The 26694-nt window shown below is 41.8% G+C and overlaps 1 protein-coding gene and 1 long non-coding RNA gene across 3 annotated transcripts in view; both read left to right on the forward strand.

Annotated features, from left to right (window-relative positions):
• Positions 1-26694, forward strand: part of tacr1a (tachykinin receptor 1a) — a 61938-nt gene that overhangs the window by 7817 nt on the left and 27427 nt on the right. The gene's annotated exons all lie outside the window — the stretch shown is intronic.
• On the forward strand, positions 19637-23683 carry LOC146982141 (uncharacterized). 2 transcript variants are annotated; one of them, XR_015036616.1, is made up of 4 exons: positions 19637-20210; positions 20864-20959; positions 21214-21306; positions 23152-23683. It is a non-coding gene; the product is annotated as an uncharacterized LOC146982141 (long non-coding RNA). The 2 variants fall into 2 exon arrangements; XR_015036615.1 differs by lacking the exon at positions 23152-23683 and having other exon boundaries at positions 21214-21500.

Genomic DNA, 26694 nt, shown 5'->3' on the forward strand with positions numbered 1-26694 from the left:
GCGTTTTTTTTTTACTTTTCTTTTCCGTTTTCGTGCGCTGGTGTGTTGTTTTTTTCTCTCTCTCGCTCTCTCTCTCATCATGACTCCTCATCATTAAAAGTGATTGGACGAGGGGGGGTCTAGAACATGCGTGGGTGGGACTCCTGGGCCTCTGTAGCCTCTCATAGGGCCATTGGGCCAGGTAGACAAGCCACTGGGCCAATCGTCACCTCTCTGCTGTGTCTGCAGCTGAGCACTGTGGGCCGAGCCGATGCATGTCTCTCTCCCCGGGCCGGGAGAGGCGAGGCATGGCGAAAAAAAAAGTTAAATAGATAAATTAAAAACGGCCGCCTATCGGCCCATTAGTGACCGGCCCACCGGGAAAACTCCCGGTACTCCCTATGGCCAATCCACCCCTGCCACACTACACGCACAACTTTTTTTCCATCAATGATCCGTGGAACACTGCATGCCGATCTGTGGAGAGCGATCACGGATCAACACTGATCTATTGCACCACTACTGGCTCTCCCTCATGATCATCCACATCCTCACCTAGGACACCTTAACCTAAAATAAAATCAATAACCAAGTTCACCAAAGCTGTGCATTCAGCATTAGAAGACAATTTAAATCAATTAAGGTGACGGATTAGTTTCATTCAGCACACTCTGTTGTTTCAAGCGGCTCTCCTTCGCTCTTCTAGTGACTAGTCGACGTCATGCTCAAAACGTCATTGTGGACAGCAAAGTCGACTAATCGACTAGTTGACTAGTCTGTGCAACCCCTAGTGCACAGCAATACTAACTGGCATGTTCTTTATTTTACAAAAGCAAAAAAAGCAGCACTGGTAAAACACACTGACATAGTTAGCTACAAAAAGGAGCATTACACAGAGCCTGGCTGCTGGCTATGCTTACAGTAACGACTGTAAAGTGGACCCAGATGCAGAAAACAGGCTCGGGTGAGCTGGATTGGAAGTTGAATTGACTTTTATTGTGGAGGGATTTGTAGCAGAAGAGGTAAAGGTTAAGGCTGGGAGAAGAATGAGAGGTGTGTAGGCAACGGATTGTGAGATGGAGAATCTGGAGATGGGAAAACAAGGCCGGGGAGATGAATGAGAGGCAACGAGTGACAGACTGGGGAGGAGGGAACGCTGGGCTGGAATGATCAGCAGGCAGGAGGGATGTGACCACCAAGCACATGAGAGGTGTGATAGACAAAATGCAAAAGTACAAGGAATCACACTGAAACAGCACAACACAAGGGCCTGATTTACTAAAGGTTTGCTTGTGTAAAAACGTGTGCAAACTTGATTGCATGGGCAAACACATGTTGAAGCTGATCTACTATCCGGGCGCACCGAGGATTACGTCTCTCATACGGGCAAAAAAACACGGCCAATCCATTTGATTTGAAAATCTTTAATGTTTAGTGCGTTTGCCTTGATGAATATGCAAATATTCTGCCAGAATGTGCAAAATATTGGGAGGAGAAGATGCAAATAGATTTATTTAACGCACGCAACGTGATTTACCAAACCTGAAACAGATGGTGGCAGTTAGCACGTTTGAAAGGCAAGTCTTAACTGGCACAGCTTTGTGAAAATTTCTGCAGTTATTGATTTAATACCTGCCAGGGCAAAAGCTCTATATCTCTGCATTTCCTCGCATCTGGGTCATTCCAGTGAACTACAGCAGTTTTTTAGGTGTGTTAAAAGTCCTTTAAGCGCCGTTACACATGCTGCACGCCTCTTCTCCGGTGCGCTCCTCTCCTCTCCTCTCCTCTCCTCTCCTCTCCTCTCCTCTCCTCTCCTCTCCTCTCCTCTCCTCTCCTCTCCTCTCCTCCCTCTCCAGTACCTGGCTGCTCAGCTCTGGGACCGGGACTGAGAGACCCCACTTCTGCCTTCACCCCGTCTTTGATCCCTCTGGTCAGAGAGTTTACAGTAGATCCGAGTGTAGCCTGAGTGTCCCACCTGAGCTCGCTATTAATCCATCGAATCAAATTTCATTCTGTCTTTGCAGCCATCCAGCTCTCTGTCCACACTCGCGTTATCATTTAGCGGGTTACTCTTAGTAGATCACCCATTTTGCGTGCACTAACCAAACATGCAAAAGTTTACCAGCAGCACGCAATTTAGCGCCCCTTATCTGGGACCTTAGTAAATCAGGCCCTAAGAGGCCTGGACATAGCACCTGTAAGTGTAACATAATTAGGACTGGCCCCTGTGCAAATATTTCTCTTCATCACAAACCTACAATTGCATTGATTGAATTCATCATTACTGGCACAGCAGCCAAGTGTTATCATGCACAGAGATCATCAAAATCATGTTTCTATTCATTTAAATCCCTAATCTCCATAAAAACAGAAAGAGTCACTAACGACACAGCTCATGTCCAGACCGCTGCCTCTGCTGTGCTCCGCTGGCTGTGACCAATCCATCTCACACAAGCTGCATGTCAATGTTGCGAGTATTCAATGACCTTAAAGCTTGATGGGATCTCATATCAGGAGTCAACTCGCCCTCTTCTCTCCCAATTTTCATATTATATAATAATATATTCATATTATACTGATAACTGAATCATCTGTTTGCCAAAGAACGCTGGCTTCTTGGTAAAAGGCTGAGCATTACATATTAATGTAATTTACCCACCTACACAAAATACCCCCAGAACTATTGATTCAGTTGCCCTGATTTTTTCAGACAATGACCCAACATATGATGAAATCTGGACAGAGCTTCTTCCTATCACAAGACTGTAAGATGCAGGTATGATCCAGATTCTTTCAACAAACTTGATATCTCTGGAGGATCTCCTGCTGGGTGAGTGTCACAAATAATGTCCTCCCCTTTTCAGGGTTCAACAATACCTGGGGAAAAGCTCATCAGGAAACAGACAACTTGCTCTCATGGACAAGTTGTGACCTGCACATTCACCACACTATAAGATAATAACGGAACGTTACGAGACAGAGTTGTTTTCAAGGTAAATTCATGCAAAACCGCTGATGTGCGTTCCCGTCCCAGTCTCAGATTTGCCTCGAAAGTAACTCCTTAAACAACTTAAATTTGATGAGTTTTATGAGGGAAACCAAGAAATCCCATTAGCCTCCACAGCGTAGCTCTGAGCAGCTCGCGGCTCTGCTCCACTGTTCTAAAAACAGCTTGCACCGACAATTAAAGGTAACGAACCTACTCCTAAAATTATAGGGATTATGACAATGGGCCAATTTGCCAAAATGTTAAACTATCCCTTTCAGGGTTTAACAAACCTGGGGAAAAGCTCATCAGGAAACAGACAGCTTGCTCTCGTGGACACGTTGTGACCTGCACATTCACCACGCGATGAGATAATAATGGAACGTTATGAGACAGAGTTGTTTTCGAGGTAAATTCATGCAAAACTGCTGATGCACATTGTTTTGAAAAACGCTGTTTTTCGGGGAGCAGTCTCAACATTTGCCTCGAAAATAACTCCTTAAATTTTATGAGTTTGATGAGGGAAACCAAGAAATCCCATTAGCCTCCATAGCGTAGCTCTGAGCAGCTCGCGGCTCTGCTCCGCCGTTCTAAAAATAGCTACCAAAGCAACCAAAATGTTGAACTATTTATTTATTTGTTTATTTTTTACTCCTAAAATGGCAAAATGTTGGGGCGGTGCGTGGCGCAGTGGGTAGAGCGGCCGCCCCATGTAGAGGCTACAGTCCTCGCCGCAGGCGTCCCCGGTTCGAATGCCGCGTCGGGCAGACCTTTCCTGCGTGTCGTTCCCCCTCTCTCTGCCTCCCCATTTCCTGTCTATCTCTACTGTCATCACTATCAAATAAAGGCAAAAAGCCGAAAAATATACTTAAAAAAAAAAGGCAAAATGTTTAACTATTCCTTTAAACTGCACACTTATTTGACATCCCCCTTGGTGCTTACACATAATGCAGATTTCCAAGACCATTACGCATGGGTGGAACTAGGGGCGGGGCCACAGGGAAATCTGAAATCTAATTGGCCCCCTGAAGTGCCCTTGTCCTACTGTCCTTATATCATGATATCAATATAGTTTATGAGACCCAGGCCTGCCACTTGTTAATATAATTATTTTCAATTTATAATTTGTCAGGCAGCTGTAACAAGCACTCATGAAGAGCTTCCCATTGCCAGTGTTGTGCAAGTTAATGAAAAATAGTAACTAGTTACAGTTACTAGTTACTTCATTTAAAAAGTAACTCAGTTAGTAACTGAGTTACTTAAACCAAAAAGTAATGCGTTACTGAGAAAGTAACTTTTTCGTTACTTTAAAACGTTTTTTTTGGTGTTTTTTTTCCAATGCTCCCACTAAATAAAGGTTGATGGAATGGGCTTTATGCACAGCTCCACTTACTTCCTGAACTTAAACCAGCTCCTTTATTTCCTGTCTTGCATTATTGGACAAACTGATTAATCCAGGTGTGTCTGTGACTCTGACCTCAGTAGTCACAACAATGGTCAGACACCTGGAATCAGGAGCAGTGGAGCTGTGGAGCTGTGCATAAAGCCTTTTCCCCTCTATCCGTCATTTCTGTAGACTGATGCTGATGAAAAAACGCGTATTTTTATCTGTAAATTTTACCATCATCATCATGCTGCATCTTGACCGAGTTTCATTCAAGAACCTGACGGAAAGTAGGTAAATTCACTCCAGCGGTCTTTTTTTTTTTTTTTTTTTTTTTCGATCTATCAGCTATGTTTACCCAGAGCGATTGCTCTGTGTTTAGCGTTTCAGGCGTCATAATTGGAGTCCGTCTGTCTGTCGGATTCATACCGCTGCTGCTGCTCGGGTGGAGTGGGTGCTTGTGTCTCGCTGTGACTCTCGAGCTGTGTCCCAGGGGCTGCAGGCTGCACTGGCGCACAGCTGATCGGTCTCGGATGCTGCGTTAGCTACGTTACCTTAGCTCGCCGTCATGCCCTGACCTGAGGCAGCTGATGTGTGGCTGAAACCACCTTGCGTTTCATTCAACCGAACTGTAGTAACGCGCCACTTCACATTCTCAGTAACGGCAACGGCGTTGTAACGATGGGAAAAGTAATTAATTAGATTACTCGTTACTGAAAAATATAACGCCGTTAGTAACGCCGTTATACTCTAACGCCGTTATTACCAACACTGCCCATTGCCCAAGGAGACAATTTGCTTCTATCCAATCAAAAGCCTAGAGCTCGTATATATGTACAATTTATAATGACACAAAAACAGAAATTAGAAAAGGAGCAAATCTTTTTTATTAAAATGCATCTGAAAAAAATGAGGCCAGCTGAAGAAAAAGTGAGGATTTACAGTGTTTTGTAAATCCTACAGTGTGCTGACTGCTGAGTGTCACCGAGTGATGATACATATCAGTGCTTACAGGTGGATTGCTCCTCTATGGGCACTTCAGGGGTAGTTGTTAAGGGAATGAAGAGCATTGCTCATTCACCAAGAGGATCCCAACCTGCAAGCTGTGTGTCGGCCTGCCTCTATCTCTGACATCCGATCTACAACACGTACTGTAGCTATACTCGCTCCACTGAGGAGTTAATTGAGTAACAAATGAAAGAGTGGCTCACTGGGACTGGACCATGTTTCCCAGTGTGAGACCATTTATAACCTTCTTCTGTAGCCGAGCATCAGCTTCAGCCAGCTCATCTCAGTCAGCCTTGGTCACGCCAGCGGATGACTTTCTGCACAGCATGTCAACGACAGCTTATTACAAACTCCTCTCCAACTTTCTCACCTCCTTCCTCCAGTTTCCACATCCATCTCTCCCTCCTCCATCTGTTTTCCCCAGAGGACTCATCATGGGAAGTTAGTCCAGCCTCCCTGCCACGTCTCCTTTTCTGCTTATTTCTGGTTCATGCTTCATGCATGAAAAGTGGGAAGGATTATGTGACACGACTGGAAGCAGCCAATGGGTGACATGGATGTGACAAGAAAGAAAAATGTGTTTGGGTGTATAAATTTACCACAGCTCTCTCTGGCTTTGATTTCCAAATCAACCTGCGCCTTAGAATCTCTACTGCAAGTGAAAAATCTCCCCTCGGAGCTTTAAGGTTTTCATCATTTCAGTCTCACTGACACCGTTACCTGCAGGGGGTCTTAGAGCTCAAGGAGCTGCACATTTCAGAAAACACACACGAAGACATTCAGAAAACATCTTCATCAGTTTGACGATGCATGCCACACAAAACTCACAGCACACTGAAGGACCTAAGAGATTAATACATGATTCATCCATGTCCATCACTTCTTGTGTCCACAGCAACACTGAGTCCTTTAGTCCAAAAGAATGCTCCGGTCTGAAGAACTGAAATTCTTCATGTATTGTGTCCACATGAATGTAAGAACACCTACCTGGACTTTGGACGTATGACCTTCAAACTTTAATCTGCTCATCTCCGAGTTGAACTGGGTTTTCATTCTTTGAGCTTCAGACTTTAAAGCAACATTGCAGAGTTTATCAGCCTTAAAGTAATGTTTCCAGACTCATTGCAGTGGTAGAAAAATGGTAGGAGCCATAATTCATAGATAAGTAAAAAAAAGAGTTGGAAACTTAGATTGTATTTCATTATTTCTAAGTTTGTATTTTAGATCTGTGTGTTCTATATCTATAGTGCAGAGTTTAGAGAGATTACGGCACCGACTGCCTCAGTTTGGATGAGAGCGGTGAGAGGGAGCACAGTTTTTCTACGGAGTGATGGATGTAAATTGATTTTCCTTCAGTAAAGTTTTTGTTTTCAAACGGATACATCTCTTAATTCATTCTTGTAAGAAACCCTGCCTTTCATCCTCTCACGTGGCTTTGACACCACGAAGGAAAGTCACAACAATGGTTAATAGGATGAATGGTGCTGCCGCTGTAGCCTGAGCCGGGTCGCGTCGGCTAAAACTGTACTATGAAACTTGAATGTGCGGGTAGGAACACCGCCCCTCCCCCCTCTGCGTAGAGCGGTAGAGTGCGACCTGCTTTACGACATACAGTACATCACATGCTTACCTGTAGCCTAGAGTGAGCCAGCAGCATAGAAGAGAGCGTAGACAGCAGCTAACCAGAAAACAAAGCTATTGAATAGCAATTTGAACACATTAGCGCGATGTAGCGTATATGTTTATAACCGTCACCACGGTCTGTTTATGTGCCCGTGTGTGTGTAAGTGCGTGCCGTGTGTGTACACCAGCGCGAGAGACGGCGGTCGCCACAGACTCGTCCAGTGTTCCCAACGCAATATCGTCCCATTCATTCATCTCCGCATCTTCTCTGTTATTGGCGTTCACACACACACACACACACACACACACACACACACACACACACAGAAAGAAGGGCGCATACATGACAGCAGTGCGCGGTAAAAGCGAAACTCATACGGTCCCCACCGTCAGACGATCCGGTCGCAAGCCCTCTGTTACGATGCTAGGCTCGCCTCGGCTCTACCTAATCAAAAACCCCCTCCCAAAGGTTAGCCCAGCACCTAACATAAACCTACCAGTTCCTGCGTGATGCATCAACTTGTAAGTGGAGTTATTTCCGTGGGTGAGTGCAGTCGTTTCCTACCTGGAGGGGGGTCGTGTGTTGTGGGAAAACTCACCCAGGTGAACTGCGCGCGCCCTGTCCGTGGGTCTCTGCCTTCTTCTTCCTTCCGGCCCCAAATCCCGACTTTTGCTTGGGAGCAGCTGCCACCAATTTTGAGAATCCCCCAACACCACGCCCCCTTCTCACGTGTATGTCAGTGAGTCCCTAGCAACCACTCTACCGTACACCCCACCAGACTGACTCATAACACCCCCCGACGGACGATCCGACCACCTGCCACAGTCTCTTTGCAAACCTGTGGGAAACACTGTCATAGGTGCGCTGCCAGATGAGTTTAGTTTTTTTCTGGCTCCAAGTTTGAGTAAATAAAAGCCGGTTTCATTTTGAAGCTGGGTATTTTTATATTTTCTGCAAGTTCTCGTGAATGTAAAAACCACTCATAGCCGACGATCACCTGTTTACACAGTTTCTAAGCTGCTTCGTTCCAGCCAGAGTTCTCAAAGATCCAGCCCGGTCCAGTCCGCAGGTGTTGAAGCCTGGACCCGATGCGGCCGGACTCATGAGCATTAATTCTCAGCCAGACCACGGCAAAAAATGAATAAATAAATAAAAGACACCCGTAGTTCTGTTGACAGGTGAAGCGCCACAAACTGATGACCGGCTGGTCACAAGGAGTTTTTAGGCTTCGTGGTTTTTCATTTTTCATATGCGGATCGAGAGTGAGCGAGTGAGCGTGCAGAGAAACAGATGCGCACCAGATTTCACGGTTGCTGACCGGCAAAAACTGAAATGAGACAGTTGAAGAGAGGAAAAACACAGAATATACAGAGGTTTATGCATCCAAGAGACGTCATGACGTGAAAGAGGGAGGATCAGCTGGTGGCTCAGGTTTAGTGAAACTCTCACTGTCAGCTGCACATCTGTCAGCAGCTGCTCCAATCACACACGCTACAAACTTTAATTTGAAGGGACAGATTAGATGTTGATTTTGTTAACTTTATTGCCCATACACATTTCCATATACGTGATATCTGTCGGCTGTGGACTTATCCTGCATCGCCTCATGATATGTACACAGATACTCTTTAAATTATGTTGTGTTTATGAAAAACCTTTTAAGAATGAAGAAGAAAAAGAGCGTTTGGAGAAGAAAACAAGATCTGAGAGAAGAAAATGAGATAATGAAAAAGGAGCTCCAGGCACATGAACACACATTGCGTCTATGTTAAAGTCATGTGAGTGAGAATGGAGCAGCAAACACAAACAGCCAATGATAATGAGCAAATAACACAGCTGGTGAACTGTCACACACATCTGAAGGCAGTAAATAGTGAGAAATGTCATTTTGCATCACCATACATACGAAAAATAAAACTTTAACAATGATTACAACAGAGGATCATTGATAGTAAAATAGAAACAATAGTTTACTGGCATTATTGTATGATTTCCAAGTAACAAATGAATGATAGCTCCAGCATTATGATAATATGTGATTGGTATGTGGTATGAGATGGTATATATCTAACAGGTGCCTGAGGTGCCATTTCAATCCTAATGTTCACATTATGCTTCAGACATGGTTGAATAAATCCTCCCCCATCACAGTCACTGTCAGATATTTAGATAATTTTGAACAGCTGCCTCAGAGCCACATCACCTCTGACTGAATAAACAACACTCCAATCAACACTTGTCATTCTCTGTCAACTCCAACAGAGCCTGAAAATGGCTGAAAGGCTGGATGTGCCATGCGGGCACTTGTTCAACTCGTGGCTATTGTTATTAATATTATCTATCATACAGTGTTCTTGTTTTCAGATCAGATTGGTGGCCCTGCTCTGTATAATGCAACAGTTTGGTTTCAGGTTTATTTTACCATAAAGGGATAGTTCGACACTTTGGCAAATTGGCCCATTGCCATAATCCCTATAGTTTTAGCAGTAGATTCGTTACCTTTAATTGTTGGTGCAAGCTCTTTTGAGAACGGCGGAGCAGAGCCGTGAGCTGCTCAGAACTATATGCTACGGAGGCTCATGTGATTTCTTGGTTTCCCTCATTAAACTCATCAAATAAACAATCCAACAACTCCGAAACGCACCACACTATGAGATAATAACGGAACATTACGAGACAGACGAAACCACTGATGCATGTTCCTGTCGAGGACAGTTTTTCAGCAAGCAGCCTCTTTATGACTTTGCATTTGCCTCAAAAACAACTCTGTTTCGTAATGTTCCGTTATTATCTCATAGCGCAGTGAAAGTGCAGGTCACAACTTGTCCAGTGTTTTGGAGTTGTTGGATTGTGTATTTGATGAGTTTGATGAGGGAAACCAAGAAATCCCATGAGCCTCTGTAGCATAGCTCTGAGCAGCTCGTGGCTCTGCTCCGCCGTTCTAAAAATATCTTGCAATTAGGTGACGAACCTACTCCTAAAACTAAAGGGATTGTGGCAATGGGCCAATTTGCCAAAATGTTGAACTATCCCTTTAAAGCATCTCTGTGCATTTTTGTGTGTGCAATGACTTTGCATTGATTTTTACATATTTGATTATTTCTCCTCTCTCTAAAACCTATGAATTATGTGTCATCTATTTTATTGCTGCTAATTGTTAAGCAATTAGTAACACGAGTTTGTTACAGTGCTCTACAAATAAGGGTTGTCATCATTATCACATTATTATCGCTAATCAATTTGACGCATTTGCACCATTTTGAAAACAGAAAAAGAACAGCAAAGAGAGAAAACACAACCAATTACACACAATGCTGCACACAAATGACAATGAAAATTAGTTCCAAAGAAACTGTGTCCAGGGGGGACACTAAAAAACAGAAACACATGGGGCATGTTCCCTTACATGTTTCCATGGTTTTGTGAGTCAAATATCTGTAAACAGTCATTTTCTTATGTATTTGCAAGTTCTTCATCTTTTCTTCTCATGATTGTTTTTAGTTGTAACAGTAATTATAGATGCACCATTAATACTTTTCAATAATTCACCAGGACTCACTGTATCTGCCACGATCAGGCCTATGAGCAGACTCATCTCCTGCAACCAGGAGCCTTCTACATGCTCATCCAATCAGGAGAGAGGTGATGGTGTGGTGAGCAGGTGGATATTGGTTTTTCCACGGGACACCAGAGTGTCTGTCTGCTGGTTATTAATGAGACTGTGGCGACTGCAAAAGGAATATGTATGCATGTACAATAATGGCAACAAGTGACAATCCTTCAAATTACCCAACACACACACACACACACACACACACACACACACACACACACACACACACACACACACATGTACATATACTCTATCTATATGAGGGAGCCCAGGCTCTGCCACCTTCTCCTCCCAGCTGCTGATGGGAGTTTTATGTAACATTCTGCTAAACAACAACAACATCAACCCCCTGAGAGTCGAATAAACCAGAGGAAACAAATTCATGATCAAATTACCACAGCCTTCTTTCAAATGCAATTTAAAAAAGAAAGAAAGAAAAAAAATCACTGGCAGGCTGGAAGGCAGGTAATTTCATCTGTCGTTTTCGCTGCTCCCTTCTTAATCACTTATTTCTCTTCAGGAGAGCATTCATGGTGTTTATATTGAACCGTTGCATTGCCGCAGTAGTTTTAAGGGACATTTGCGGATAATTGGAGACATATTTCACCCGTGCAATCTAACCTAAGATGATCGCGCCTGCCTGCCAACCTGTAAGAGGTGTCCTATCGAGACAAATCAGATATTCCCTCCAAACAGATACTTGATAGTACAAATTCTCAGAGGTGTGATTTCCAAAATGTGAAATGAGGGGCAGGGGAACACCGGGAAGCAGAGCTCTCCAGCAACAAATCCATAAAAATGAAATAGCTCTCAGCTGTAGCAGAGGCTGCTGGGACATTAGAATGCAGAGATTGACTTTTATATGTGAATAAAAGCGGTGTTCAGATTGAGTTATGTTTTATAGATTATTCTCCATTTGTGGCGGAAGACTTCAAACTGAACTGATGCAACCAATGATGAAATAGAAACATCAGTCTAAACATCTGAAAATTCTTATTAATAGATGTACTCTGGTATAATGACTCAGATTTTAGACCCAAAAATGCACATCACTGGCTCCAAGCCAGAGGCAGTTTTGAAAAAAATACATATTAATCTGGCTGGTCCTCAGGTGAGCAAGGTTATAATAGTTTTGGATTTTTAATTATAGTTTAGTTTTATTTAGTTTTGACTTCTTTTTCTCTAATTCAGTTAGTTTTAATTAGTTTTTAGAGCGGGTTTGCTAGTTTTAGTTAGTTTTAATTTTTTTCTAAACGCTTAGTTTTAGTTTAGTTTTTATTAGTTTTAGTATTAGTTTTAGTTTTTTCATACTTTGGGTTATTTGTTAGTTGAAGGATTCAAAAAGATCAGAGCAAGTATTGTGTAATAAAACTCAAAAGATACCATTTAACAGTTACTGCAGTTTGTTTTTTTTTACATACCAGTACAGTAAAGTAACAATAGGCTTACAGTAGCCTACCTCACATGTTGTATTGTATTTAACATAAAGTAGCATAAAGTGAACACAACACACCTGAACCGGGCTCTACAAACACTGCTGCGCATATCATGCCACGTAGCAATGGGACTCAATAGCCTATACCGCACAGCTGATAATATTGTAGCGACCCCGCAGTAATGTTCTTGTTATGATGTGATTTCTGACTGACTGTCAATGTGTACGGTACGGGCCGGGCAGGTTGGATGAGAAGCTGAGGGGCCGGGGTGAGTGTGAGGAAGACAGCTGTGTGTGTGTGTCTGTGTGTGTGTAGGTGAGTGAGTGAGTGAGTGAGTGAGGAGGAGCAGAGGAAGAAGTGAGAGCTGTCAGATAAGTTTGTGTTGTGTTGTTGTAGTTCCCTGTCACCTGAGGTGAGGTGGCAGATTGTAGGCAGAGCAGGAGCTAGAGGGGAAACCTGGTTAATGATGGAGCTGGGCAGGAGGCAACAGGCCAACCGGAGACCAGGTAACCAGGACAGAGCCTGTAGGGCAACAAGAAGGGCAACAGAGTCAGGAGACAGGCAGCTGGTGCAGGCTGAAGTTATTAACCTGCAGTACAAGAACAGTCAGGGCAACAACGTGCAAACTAATTATAGCCTGTGGAGACTGGAGCGGGTGAGCCTGGGTTTAAACACTGCAGCTGGTTGAGGAAGTGATCTGGCACAGCTGTACAGGTGAGTTGGCGGGGGATGACAGATAGACACGCACACACACACACACACACACACACACACACACACACACACACACACACACACACACACACACACACACACACACACACACACACACACACACACACACACACACACACACACACTAGCGGGGAGAAGGACAAACACACATGGGAGGAAAAATGGAGGTGAGCACAAGTAATTTAGTCGACAACATAGATAACAATTTCAAATTGGCTCCCACTGCAGCCCTGAGGATTTGTAACTATTTTCATCTTCTCTGAGTGGGCTGCTCCTCTGTCACCATTTTGGCAGTGCCTGACGCCCAGGTAATTGAGAAATGGGCATGTATGGAACCAGGATTTTGGTGCATGCATTCTCCCCTCCCTCTCACCAGCAGCAGCGCCAAACTTACAAAGTGTGTGCAAAGTGCACGTGGACATGTGGCGCACCTGTGCTGTGCCTCGCCTGCACCAGGTCTGTGAAATTAGAACCCAAAGCCTCAAAGTTTTGTCACTTTGAGGCCACCTGTTGATAAATCATGCATACAAAAAGTAGAAAGGTCGCGCACATCCAATTAAAAAGGTGCTGGCCTGAAAAATGAATGAAGATAAAGAAAAAAGAAAAGATATGAAGACTGAGAGTCTGAAGAAGAGCAGTACGCTCGAAACGTTGCTGATGTTGTTGGATGTGCTAAATAAAAGCACATAAAGGGAGCTTAAGTGTGCGGTCTCCTCTTTTCTTTTTTCCAAATCATGCATTCAGCAATTAATACAAGCTCACTTTGACACATGAACAGGAGACGTGAGGAATAAGACTCCTAACCCTTCATATACCTCCTGCTTTTGCAGTAATCTTGTACTTTAAAGGGATAGTTCAACATTTTGGCAAATTGGCCCATTGCCATAATCGCTATAGTCATAGCAGTAGGTTCATTACCTTTAATTGTAGGTGTAAGCTATTTTCAGTACGGCGGAGCGCAGCAGCTGGCTGCTCAGAGCTACGCTATGTAGGCTAAGGGAATTTCTTGGTTTCCCTCATTAAACTCATCAAATTCAACATCCCAAAACTCCACAGCGCTTTTGTAGACAAGTTGTGACCTGCACAACCACCACGCTATGAGATAATGACGGAACGATACGAAACGGAGCTGTTTTCGAGGTAAATACAGGGTAAATACGGAGACTGCTTGCTGAAAAACTGTCCCTGAACGCAACGCGCATCAGCGGTTTTGTATGAATTTACCTCGAAAACGGCTCCGTTTCGCATCGTTCCGTCATTATCTCATATAGCGTGGTGGTTGTGCAGGTCACAACTTGTCTACAAAAGTGCTGTGGAGTTTTGGTATTTTGTATTTGAAGAGTCCCACTGAGCAAGCAACGTCCATGGACGTCCAATACAGGTTGAAATCACGTCGGCCCGTCCAGGCCATGATCTGGACGTCTATATGACAGCCAGAATTAGTTGATAAATGACATTGAGACTATACGTCCACCCTGGCCCGGTTCTGGACGTCTATAGACAACCAAAATGAGTCGCAAATAGACATTCTGCTATGCCTTGTTCTGGACGTTTATATGACAGCCAGAATTAGTTGATATATGACATGAGACAATACGTCCAGCCTGGCCCGGTTCTGGACGTCTATAGACAACCAAAATGAGTCGCAAATAGACGTCCTGCTAGGCCCTGATCTGGATGTCAATATGACAGCCAGAATTAGTTGATATATGACATGAGACAATACGTCCAGCCTGGCCCGGTTCTGAATGTCTATAGACAACCAAAATGAGTCGCAAATAGAAGTCGTGCTAGGCCTTGATCTGAACGTTAACATGACAGCCAGAATTAGTTGATATATGACACTGAGACTATATGTCAAGTCTGGCCTTGTTGGGGACGTCTATAGACAACCAAAATTAGTTGCAAATAGACGTCCTGCCAGGCCTTCATCTGGACGTCTATATGACAGCCAGAATTAGTTGATATATGACATTGAGACTATACGTCCAGCCTGGCCTGGTTCTGGACGTCTATAGACAACCAAATTGAGTTGCAAATAGAAGTCGTGCTAGGCCTTGATCTGAACGTCTATACGACGTCCAGAATGAGTTGATATATGACATTGAGACAATACGTCCAGCCTGGCCCGGTTCTGGATGTCTATAGACAACCAAAATGAGTTGCAAATAGACGTTTTGACAGGTCTTGATCTGGACGTAAATATGACAACCAGAATTAGTTGATATATGACATTGAGACTATACGTCCGGCCTGGCCTGGTTCTGGACGTCTATAGACAACCAAAATGAGTTGCAAATAGACGTCCTGCTAGGCCTTCATCTGGACGTCTATATGACAGCCAGAATTAGTTGATAAATGACATTGAGACTATACGTCCAGCCTGGCCCAGTTCTGAACGTCTATAGACAACCAAAATGAGTTGCAAATAGACGTTCTGATAGGCCTTGATCTGGACATCAATATGACAGCCAGAATTAGTTGATATATGACATGAAGAATATCTATCCAGCCTGGCCCAGTTCTGGACGTCTATAGACAACCAAAATTAGTTGCAAATAGACGTTCTGATAGGCCTTGATCTGGACATCAATATGACAGCTAGAATTAGTTGATATATGACATTGAGACAATACGTCCGGCCTGGCCTGGTTCTGGACGTCTATAGACAACCAAATTGAGTTACAAATAGACGTTCTGCTAGGCCTTGATCTGAACGTCTATACGGCATCCAGAATTAGTTGATATATGACATTGAGACTATACGTCCGGCCTGGCCCAGTTCTGGACGTCTATAGACAACCAAAATGAGTTGCAAATAGACGTTCTGCTAGGCCTTATTTATTTATTTATTTTTATTTATTTGGTTCATTTCGGGCATGTCAATTAGTCATCATCATCACACATCATCTCAATCCAATTAATACAATACACATGACCGAAAGGGAAAGCGGGAGAAGCAAAAGCTTATCTAGTCCCGCCCCCAATACTCACATATTCATTTTTTCTGCATGTTACATTTTTGACATAACATTCTTCCAGTATTTTCAAAATTTAACAATTTAACAATTTGACTTTTTTTTTTTTTTTTTTTTTTTTTAACATGACATTTCTCAATTTTTTTTTTTTTTTTTTTTTCCAACATTTGACATTTTGACATAATGTGTTGCAGCATTAGGCAGTATGTAGAGTTGAAGAAATTGAAGTCCAGCTCTAGATAGAGCATAAGGATTACGTGTGTGTCTGCACATGTGTCCAACCGTCATGAGCGAACAACAGTCTCTTCTTGTTGCCAGGCATGTCACAAAAGTCGCAAAGTCACAAGATGGTCCAATTGACAGAGAGCAAAGTCTGGTGTGGTCCAATTGACAGAGAGCAAAAGTCCAGTGTATTGATTTTTAGTTGGGATGGTGGGATGGTGTAGGAGCCCTTTCTTCTTTTTACTCATTCTCTGCGGTTTTCGTCGCCATTTCTCTCGATCTCCTCCCGAGTTTTGGCTATGTCAGCTCGCATCAGTGACACATACTCTCGAATTGCGGATATGTCGGACCGTATCCCGACCACAGCACTCCGAGTTGTTGCGTTATCCTCCCTCGCGTCGGTTTGCTCGGTGGCGATCTTTCTCATCTTACGATACTGCATGTAGGCGCCAAAACCCAGGGCGATCATTCCAATTGTCATGAACGTGAAGATGTACACGTCCTCGACATCCTCCACATCCAGTGGGGCAAGGCAAAGGACTCTCCACTTCTCCCATCCATCCAGCATGTAGCCGGACATGAAGGTTCCGTCCGGGCATCTTGGCTCACCAGAGGCCGCACGCCTTGTTGAGAACACTCTGTCAATCGCATTCAGTGACCAGCTCAGCAACTCCATCGTGGACCAGTTGATTGGCGTTGGTGTGTCGATTAGCAGTTAGTTGAGTTCTTCACTTGACTGATTTCTCACAATTAAATCACAGTTGCAATTGTGCCCCAATTTATCATCACCCTGTTGATACTCATTATAATAACATACTACGTATTATAATAACATTCTACGTACAAACTGACATTGGCCTCTGGCCACACAAGTTTCTCTGGTTCATCACATTGTTTTGGGAACACAGTGCTTTTTGTTTTTACCCCTTGTAGTCTCGATACTGTGTCTGCCGTTAGCCTCTCTGACCTTTATCAGCTCTCATGTGTCAATCTGTACCGGTCAATCGTTGAGTTTACATACTTTTTCTTGAAGACGTTAAATGTTGGTAATTTTTTTACTTCATCCTCTAGCACATTCCATATTTTGACGCCTGCGACCGATAAGGAAAAGGATCTTAGTGTGGTTCGTGCCCTCCTCAGCTTAAAGATGTTTTCCCCTCTAAGATTGTGTCTCCCTTCTCTGTTCATGAATAGCTTTTGCAGGTTGAGGGGGAGGCTGTTGCTGGCAGCTTTGTACATAATTTGCAGGGTGCGATAGTTTATTAAATCATATAGTTTGAGAATATTAGATTTAATAAATAACTGATTTGTGTGTGCCCTATAATTGGCATAATGTAAGATCCTCAGTGCTCTTTTTTGGAGTAATAACAATGGATGGGTGGAGCCTTTGTATGTGTGTCCCCACACCTCTGCACAGTACTGTAGGTGTGGAGAGACTAGTGCATAGTACAACATATGGAGGGCTTTTTGATTTATTATTTTTTGTGCTTTCCATATTATGGATACACTTCTGGCCAACTTGCTTTTTAAAGTTCTTATGTGTGGCTTCCAGGTTAACATATTATCAATAGTCACACCCAGTACTTTATTCTCACTAACCCTTTCAATATTCACTCCATTTACTTGGATGTTAATACTGTTGCTGAGGCCTTTTTTCCCAAATAGCATGTATTTTGTTTTCTCTAAATTTAGTGATAGTTTGTTTATGTTAAACCACACATGGAGCTTGGCCATTTCGTGGTTAACCGTTTCCACGAGTTGGATCAAGTTACTCCCAGAACAGAAAATATTGGTATCATCCGCGAATAATATTAGTTTCAGAATGTTTGACACTTTACATATGTCATTTATATATAGTATAAACAGCTTCGGACCTAGAACTGAGCCCTGCGGGACCCCACAGACTATGTCTAGGCAAGTGGATGAGTAATCATCTATTTTAACATATTGGGATCTTTTGTCTAAGTAGCTCTTGACCCACTTCAGTACTATGCCTCTAATGCCATATCTTTCCAGTTTAGATATTAAGATATCATGGTTAATGGTGTCGAAGGCTTTTTTCAGGTCTATGAAAATTCCTATTGATCTGAACGTCAACATGACAGCCAGAATTAATTGATATATGACATTGACACAATACGTCCAGCCTGGCCCGGTTCTGGATGTCTATAGACAACCAAAATGAGTTGCAAATAGACGTCCTGCTAGGCCTTGATCTGAACGTCAATACGACAGCCAGAATTAGTTGATATATGACATGGAGAATATATGTCCAGCCTGGCCCGGCTCTGGACGTCTAAGCAAAATGAGTTACAAATAGATATTCTGCTAGGCCTTGATCTGGACGTCTATGACAGCCAGAATTAGTTGATAAATGACATTGAGACTATACGTCCAGCCTGACCCGGTCCTGGACGTCAATAGACAACCAAAAGGAGTTACAAATGATGTTCTGCTAAAAGATTATTTATAATTACTTGTATAACTCTAATGTTTATGAAGTAAATTTAGTGTTTTTGAAAGTGTGCAAAGGCCAATGAAATTACAGGAATGTCCTGTAAGGATTATGGTGGATTTCATTTATTTGAAAGGGAGAAAAACCAGCACACTCTGAATATAAGATCCTTTGGTGATCTTTAATGTAGGACAGGCAGGTAGACGTTTCGACCGTAGTCTTTTTCAATGTGAAAAAAAAAGTGATTTAATTTATTTCCCATTTTGTAAATGAAACATTACTATCTTTCTCTGTTTTATTCAAGCACATGAAAGTATATCTGTATAAATGTGGAGCTTTTACCAAGGTAATCTCTGTTTACAGTTCATGGTTTTTGTGCACTTTAATATTTAAATTTTTCTAATTCTGGATGTAAATATAGGAAACTTTTTTTGCATTGCTGCCAATTCACCGACAGAGTTGCCTTGGGTGCTAGCCCCAGAGCAGCTTGTATATCAGTAAAACGAATATACTGTATGGACAAGGGTCCTCAATTCAATAAAAGTGCATGGCAGATCCCTGGTAGAACATGGAAGCAAGAATCAGGTTTGAAGCTTGACCCAGCTGTGGCTGATGTTGTCTTCATTTCTACATGTGTGAACCAGTGTGAGCCCAGAACTTCATAATACATCATTCAAAATATTCAATCAAAAAACATGCATGGAGTGTCGCATCTTTGTCTCTTGTCTCTACCTCTGGTGCTCTTCATTGTCAGAAACACTTAATTCAAAATGTATTCAATAAATTAATGAAAAATACAATGTTTCACTTATTTAATTTAATTCATGTATTTAAAAAGGACAATGTACATAACATCATCTCTTTTCTCTTTTGATCATGAAGTAATCAATGAATGATATTAACTAAATGCACACATTTATTGGTTTTAAGCACATATAAAAAACGTTTAAGTATTTTTCCCCCCTATTACTATGTAACCATAGTAAACAACACCCATTGGCTGGCTCAACCTGAGCATTTGACCGTGATTGGTTAGTTTGACTGTCATCACAGCGCGGCCAATGGGCGCGCCTTTCCGTCAAATTTGAAAATACGCGCTACTGCAGCTGGGAAATGGTAACCGCGACAATGCGCATCACCGTCATGTGGATTTTTTTATGCCATGGATAAACGGATAAAGGCATGGACAAACCGTCGGGCGGAACCTGGTCAAGACCAAGTGAATTTAAATTCTTCAAAAAAAGAACAGGTAAGATAATATTCCTCTGTTATTATTGTGACGTTTGTTTGTGTGCCATCGGTTTCAGTAGCTCAGTGTGTGAGTGTGTGCGTGCGTGTGTGTCTGTGTTTGTGTGTGCCTTTGTGTGTGTAGGTGTGTGTGTGTCTGCGGGCGGGGTAACGGACGTGGAGTCGGTTAAACGCCGATTGTAATTGCGACCGTGGCAGTATTTTTTTCCTGCATCTTACTAAGGTGAGGACGATATTGCAACCAGTGCAGCTTCATTAACGTGTGTGTTGAGATGAAAAATTACCTGCCATTAGCACATGAGCTATACTAACAGTTTCACAATGTATTAAGGAGCGAATTTCAGTGTATGTTGCTACCAGGTCTGAAGTCTGCAGGTAAATGAATAGAGTCGGTGAATAACAGAAAAGTGACTGTCATATACTTGTACAGTTACAGAGGATGAGGAGAGGAGCAGCAGAGAACAGCAGATGTTTCCTGCACAACCTTCACTTCATCTGGACTGAGTTGTTTCCAGTCTGCTGCTCATGGTCCCCTCGGACTGGTAAGTAATTGTCTAACTAATACTAATAATAGGCAATTACTAAAGAGACAGTTCACCCAAAATTCAAATTTCACTCCATCTACTCACCCTCATGTCAAGAGCTGTGAGAATTTTCAGAGTCCTTCGTTCCTTCTCTGAGTTACAGGGGGGTCCGCAAAAAATTGAAATACCGGTAAGTCTATATTTTAAGCTTGTTTGTAGCGGAAGCTCCCAGTGTCTCAGTTCACTGCTCTTCCACTGACCGGCGGAAAAATTTCTCATGTGGGGGCTTCAATACAAGAGGGACATTACAGACGAGCAGCATGGAGGTATTTGGATGTTTTTTGGTGTGTCTCTTTGGACGAAAAAAGTTGGTTGACAACCATTATATGGACAAATACTGCTGCGTGGACCCCCCCCCCCCCCCCCCCCCACCGTAACTCAGAGAAGGAGCAGAGGACTCTGAAAATTCCCACAGCTCTTAGTCAACATGAGGGTGAGTAGATAATGAGGGAAATTTGAATTTTGGGCGAACTATCCCTATAATTCTAAACTGGAAACAACCTCTTTTTTCCTGGCCATTGAAGAAAACAACATTAACTGATATGAGATGGAGTAGCATTAAATTCTACTAGGCACAACCTTCATTTCTGACCCTCTCTGTCTCTTTCCAGTCTGCTGAGATCAAGAACTGCGCGGCAAGATGGTGTGATGCTGTTTTGGGGACTTCAAAATATCAACAACTTCACTTTATGTCTTACTTCAGCCTGGTAGGTAGTGCTCTTCATTCACATATAATTCCACCTGATACGAAGAGATGTCCTCATTGGTTTTGTGTTTAGGTTCACATGAGGTTTCTAAATTTCCCTGTAGGGACCAATAAAATATCTATATCTGTTTATGTAAACACTGATGTGTGCAGGGTAGATCACCGTTCAAGAACCTCCCCACATGACAAATATCCCAAAGTACTAGATGTGAAATATGACTGAATATTCTTTATGTCCAACTGTATTTTACACAGCCAAGGACCCACAGCAGTGCTTCACCTGTGAGATCATCATGCTGGAGAACCACAAGAGAGCAAAAGATGATGGGGAGTTCAGCACACAAACAGGTAGGAAAACAGACCAAGATCTACACCAAATGCAGTTTTGTTTCTAAATTTTTTCATACAGTAAAACCTATTTCAGATTAATTCAGTTTTATTTGTATAGCACCTCCCCCTACATAAGTAATGAACAAACTAGGAATTAAACACAAACACAGATACACACACATTGAGATGAAACAGCTAACGCTTTCAATACAGTTACAGATTACCGTATTACTGTTTACATTTTAATCATCACATCTCTGATGAATGTATGTTATGTTCAAGTCAAAACTAGATGGAAGGCGACAGCCCTGCTCTATAGAATTTTCCTTCCAACACTTTTTTACACCCAAGATAGTGACTATGGCCCCCCCTCATTTATCAAACTTGTGTAGGATCTGATGAAGAACGGTCAGCATATACCAGGTGTCAGGGGTTCAACTCCTCTCACTGGAGGACATTTCTCTGGCGTCTCTGTTCTATTCTGATTTGTACTGTTCTGACAATAATAGTCATTGATGAGCATCTATCTGCCAGACCACGCATTGTTTGTAATTCACCTCAGTTGCTCAAAATAAGTGGAATTCAATTTCCAACAAGTGCAGTGTAGCTGTTGTGCCCCGTCCACTAACATTTAAGAAAATAGAGAGGTCCTGAGTTTGGTTTTAAAAGAACACAGTAATGGAGAAAGTCATAAAATTAGTAGGTAAACTGTTTTAGGTGGATAAATATTAAAAGCCATCTATACTTGCAGAGTTGGAGATTTCCAACTGGCAGTCTGCTGGGGTTTTAAACTGTCTTTGATGTACTGCGTAGCCAGACCAGGAGCTGCTTTGTTGACCAAGAGTAGGTTTTTTGAATTGAAAACGACATGTAGCATGTTGATGTTACTGGTATTGAGTTTGGACTCCAGGTATTCACAGATCTGGGGTCTGTTTCACAAAGCAGGTTTAGTGAAAACTCTTGAGTCTGTTAACCCTGAAATGAGGCAAAATCTGGGTTTTCCGTTTCAGAAAGGGAGGTAACTCAAACCAGGTAAAGAGGAGTAACTCCAGCCCGTTTCACAAAGAGAGGTAACTGAAACTCAGAGTCAGTTACTATGGCAACCTCCAACGCACACGTGAACCTAACCTGGTTGGGAGCAGGTTTTCTCCAACTAACCCTGAGTTTCTCCTTTTTATCTGAAGCTGCAGACTGAAAGCAGCGGCTGACAGGACGTGATGTTTTATTCTCCATGAGGATTTGTTTGATCGTTCCCGTTGTTCTGCACCCTCAGTTTATCTGAACAACCCTGACATGACACCACACAGACACTTCTCTCTCTCTTAATTTTTTTTTTTTGTAGTGTGTGTGTTCACTCCACTGTGAGAAGTGGGAGGGGTGAGGCTTTTTTTTGCTGGTTACCATGGTGAATCCTGTTATCTTTGTTCCATTGATGAGGGCTTTTCATCTCCCCGTAACTCAGGGTCAAGTTACTCAGAGTTGAATGAACTAACTGTTATCACCTGTTCTGAAACACAAAACTCTGAATTCTGAATTTAGGATTAGACTCAGAGTTTGTTGAACCTGCTTTGTGAAATGCACCCCTGCTGTCTTTGTTTCTCCTTGTTCATATGAATTAAGTTTTCTGCCATCTAGTGGTTACTTTTTTCCACGCGAGTGTATGCGTTCTATCTTTCATCAGGTGTAAAGCACAACTTAAATAGCCTATCTTTGCTAGTTTGAGACTGGTGCAGTGTGGCACAACTTAGGTTGGACATTAGAATGCAGCAAAGGATGCCAGAGCATTATTTGTACGCATTATTTAAATAATATAAAAAACTAATTTTTTTTTTCTCCCCTCTTCTCTTCCCTACATGCACCAAGGAGCCAGCTGAATACTAGCAATTGGAAGGTGGACGTCTCTTCATCTGCTTCATCTGCTGCATGACTTCTGGTATAGAATCATTGACCTCTGTGATGTTTTAATTTTACTCGTTATTACATTGCATTTTGTAATTGTTTTGAACAACTGTTTGTGAACAGTAGTTTGTTGTAAATTTAAAGCTGAATACATTACACAGGCAATGATGTTGTGTATTTTACTTTTAATTAAGTTGAGCTGAAAGTCTTATTGACCTATCAAATGCATTTATATTCCTCCATTATATTATATTTATGAGAAATGTAACAGTTTGATCTGAATCATTAAATAGTGCAGTAAGTATGTTTTATTGTAGTCATGTATTTGCATTTGAAATCTTTAAAGTAGCAGTTTTTCCTCCTGAAATAATGTCTTGTGGATGTTTAATAATTATGTCTTGAAAACGTTTTCTTTTTGTCGATGTTTGTGTGTCGATGTGTTTGATTTGTTTATAATTTCCTCCTGTGTTGTACACAAAAGGAGATGCCTTTGTTGCGTTTTTTGCTTTATATTTTATTATTATTTTATAATAATAAAAATAATTAAAAAAAAATAAAGCGTATTTTAATGACGTCCATATAACATCCAAGATAACACATCTACACAACGTCTAGAAAAGACATAATAAAAACGTTCATTCTGGCTCCTTAAATGACGTCTTCTGGAAGTTTGATACATCCTGACAACGTATTTTAATGACGTCTACATAACATCAACAATAAAACGTATATTCAACGTTCAGAAAAGACGTAATAAAAACCTTCATTCTGACTCCTCTGAAGACGTCTTCTGGATGTTCAATAATTATGTCCTGAAAACGTATTTTAATGACGTCTATATGACATCTAAAATACACATCTATTCAACGTCTAGAAAAGACGTAATAAAAACTTTCATTCTGGCTCCTCTAAAGACTTCTTTTGGATGTTCAATAATTACGTCTTTAAAACGTATTTTAATGACGTCTATATGACATCTAAAATACACATCTATTAAACGTCTAGAAAAGACGTAATAAAAACTTTCATTCTGGCTCCTCTGAAGAAGTCTTCTGGACGTTCAATAATTACGTCCCGAAAACGTATTTTAATGACGTCTAAATGACATCCACAATAAAACGTATATTCAACGTCCAGAAAAGACGTAATAAAAACTTTCATTCTGGCTCCTCTGAAGAAGTCTTCTGGACGTTCAATAATTACGTCCCGAAAACGTATTTTAATGACGTCTATATGACATCTAAAATACACATCTATTCAACGTCTAGAAAAGACGTAATAAAAACTTTCATTCTGGCTCCTCTGAAGACGTCTTCTGGACGTTCGGAAAACACGTCTTTTAGACGTATTTTGGACCACTTTTTGCTCACTGGGGTTTAATGAGGGAAACCAAGAAATTCCCTTAGCCTCCATAGCGTAGCTCTGGGCAGCCTGCTGCTGCGCTCCGCTGCACTAAAAATAGCTTACACCGACAATTAAAGGTAACGAACCTACTGCTATGACTATAGCAATTATGGCAATGGGCCAATTTGCCAAAATGTTGAACTATCCCTTTAAAGAAAACTTCTTATCAGCAGCAAACACCTGTCGTTACCTGTCGGTACACCTCTCCTGTCATTAGAATGCGTCTTAAATGACCAGACACAAGTGATTAGCCCTAAATACATACAGTGTAAACTGGCACCAAAACATTTTGTAAAACATTTTGTCCAACCACTTGCCGAGGTGATCTGAGACGCATTTATCCAAAATGCCATGTGCGTGCACGTAATTTGTAATTTGTAGTGGAAGTGACACTGGCAGTAACATGAATGTGATCTGACCACTCAAGCGGCATTTTAATGACAGGTGTAAACAGGCTCAATATAACTTGCAGTGCTGAGAGGGGTGTGAGTGGGATTTCCTTTGGAGAAAAACTGTTCACTCATTTACAGTCCTCGCTGAGCTATGGCTAGTCTTCATATTTACTGTATCAGAGGGATGTCAATTTAATCTTGCATTTGAGCCAAAATAGTAACTTTAAAGACTAAATTTGATCCTTTGAAATGGCATAATGCTCCAAGAGAAGCCCTGATGAGATCTTCCATCATTCATAATAAACAACAGCCTTCATACATGACAGGTTAAGTGCACTTGGAAGTGTTGTGGTCTAGAGTCCGGGAAGCATAAATCTGAGTCCAGTGTTTGCATGCCAGCTGGGGTGATGGTGACTCGGTCTGTCCAGCGAGGAGACCACTCTGCAGGTGTGTGTTTGATTCAGACATCAACAGCCTGACTCTGACTCACCTACATGAAGAAACACTGCATGGCTGCCACTGCTGTTTGAAGCTGAGCCAAAGTAAAGCCCAGACTGTGATCCCCTCCATTTTCAGCAAGCCGCTGGGAGCGTTTGATTTCAAAGGCCTCCTCTTGTCTCTGATGTAATTAGTCCATTTAGCAGATTCATTTGGGTTATTAGTGGGATTAAGCCTTTAATTAGACTGCCTTGGCTCAGGATGGTGTTTTAGTTAAGAGCTATGCTTCAGAGGGAGCCAAAAATATAATAACACCGATGTTAATGCTTTATAGTCAATGCACATAAGATATAGTTCATGTTTCCAGTCATATACAATATGAAATAGTCTGAGTATTAGTATTTGAGAAAAAAGAATTGAATTAAAATGAAATGAATGTCCTGCAGAGAAAATGATTGTAAATAATGTCAGCACTGCTGTGCCTGTGAATAAATCTAACGTCCAGGTAATTAAGTTTTTAAAAAGAACAAGTTTAAGGGGTTGAAATGAAAGTCAATACAACCTCCACTCTGATAAATGCAGTCAAAAATGGTCACAGTTGGTTAAAAAGAAAGAAAGAAATGAAACAGTAATGATTTTGATTTTCCCTTTTTTTTTTAACTAAAGGGAATGATTTCTGTCAGCAGAAGTGTTTCCATGATGAGACTCACTGGTTATAATGCACAAGGTCATTTTAAGTTAATCATGCACTCTGCCGTCTCTGATTAGGAGCCTGATCATAACAATGTGAAATGATTACTCAAACGTCGAGGGGAATCATTTCTACTTCATGGCTGATGCTCTTTGTATTATAACCAGAGAAGGCTCCGTCCTCTTAAAAATTCATTTTTTTTTACCAGTTGCCCATATATTTTGGCAAATCAGATCTCACTGTGTGGGTTGACCTGTTCACTTTCAAAAAGAACATTCCCTTTAATATCTTTCCTGTGTGTGTGTGTGTGTGTGTGTGTGAGTGAGTGAGTGAGTGTGTTTGTATATTCACATCCTGCTGGTTGTGTGTGAGTGTTTAGTTTGAGTTTCCCTATTTATGTCTCTTACACAATGATCACATACTGAACAGTTTGACCTCCATCAGTACAGATCCTTATCATCTCCTCCAATAAACAGTTAAACACACTTATCTCTGGTTTTCTATCTATCTATCTATCTATCTATCTATCTATCTATCTATCTATCTATCTATCTATCTATCTATCTATCTATCTATCTATCT

Source organism: Trachurus japonicus, chromosome 9, assembly GCF_045865225.1.
Source record: "Trachurus japonicus isolate A0001 chromosome 9, Traja_1.0".
Taxonomy (NCBI): domain Eukaryota; kingdom Metazoa; phylum Chordata; class Actinopteri; order Carangiformes; family Carangidae; genus Trachurus; species Trachurus japonicus.